This window comes from Pinus tabuliformis, chromosome 2_2 (genome assembly GCF_031772625.1).
Source record: "Pinus tabuliformis cultivar Carrire ecotype Pingquan chromosome 2_2, CPIR1, whole genome shotgun sequence".
NCBI classification, from domain to species: Eukaryota; Viridiplantae; Streptophyta; class Pinopsida; order Pinales; family Pinaceae; genus Pinus; species Pinus tabuliformis.
The window spans coordinates 248,895,316-248,896,197 of record NC_142300.1 but is presented as its reverse complement, the minus strand read 5'-3'; the positions used below and the strand labels follow the sequence as shown (position 1 = coordinate 248,896,197).

Genomic DNA, 882 nt, shown 5'->3' with positions numbered 1-882 from the left:
TTGGTAGTTTTCATTCTTTTTTTTAATGAGTAAATATTTTCTCATGACAATTGATTTGGTCTATGGAACTGAATTGTAATATATCTCTTCATTTTCCTTGGTGGTTCCTTCAGTTCTTTCAGTTGCTTTGTTTGCATAATTGTCAGCCATTTTATTGTGTTCTCTTAGAACGTGCTTGAAAGTAACCATTCCTGAACCTTCTAGATTAGTTCTTATCCTCTTATAGATTATATTTATGGATAAATTTAAAAATTTGGACCATTTCTCAATTTGTGCATGTCATCCTTATGCAGGGGCCATGCTAATCTTCTTTGTATCATTCCAATTTTATCGGATGTCTCCAAAGAGACTTAAGTCCAAAAATGTTATCATTAGTAGAGATGTAAAGTTTGCTGAAAATATATCGGCCTACGAGCTTACTTCGGTGGATGTGCCACCTCTCTCTATCCCTTCTACTTCTAAAAATATTTCTTCTTCAGATGATGACAACGAGGATGAAAATCCTCCCCCACCTTCTCAGGATCCTCCTTCAGCTCCTCAGCTTCCAAAATGGGTCTGTTCTACTCAGGATGCAGCAAGTTCTTTTGCAGGTGATCCTACAGATCAGCGATGTACACATTCTCAGTTTGATAGAGCCTCTTCTTTACTGGCTCAAGTTTCAATGAATTATGGCCCTGACACCTTTACAAAAGCTTCAGTCCATCCAGATTGGGATGCAACTATGAATAAAGAATATCGTTCATTATTGGCAAATGATACATGGGATCTTGTTCCTCCTCCAAAGGGATGAAAACTTGTTAGATGCAAATGGGTTTATAGAACCAAGTTTGGACCAGATGGAAAAGTTGATAAACATAAAGCTCATCTTGTTTCTAATGGTTT

The 882-nt window shown here is 36.8% G+C and overlaps 1 non-coding gene across 1 annotated transcript; it reads right to left on the bottom strand.

The window, feature by feature from the left end:
- Nucleotides 1-247: 247 nt before the first annotated feature.
- Nucleotides 248-350, bottom strand: LOC149192224 (U6 spliceosomal RNA). The gene has a single exon (XR_016255361.1). It is a non-coding gene; the product is annotated as a U6 spliceosomal RNA (small nuclear RNA).
- Nucleotides 351-882: the final 532 nt, after the last annotated feature.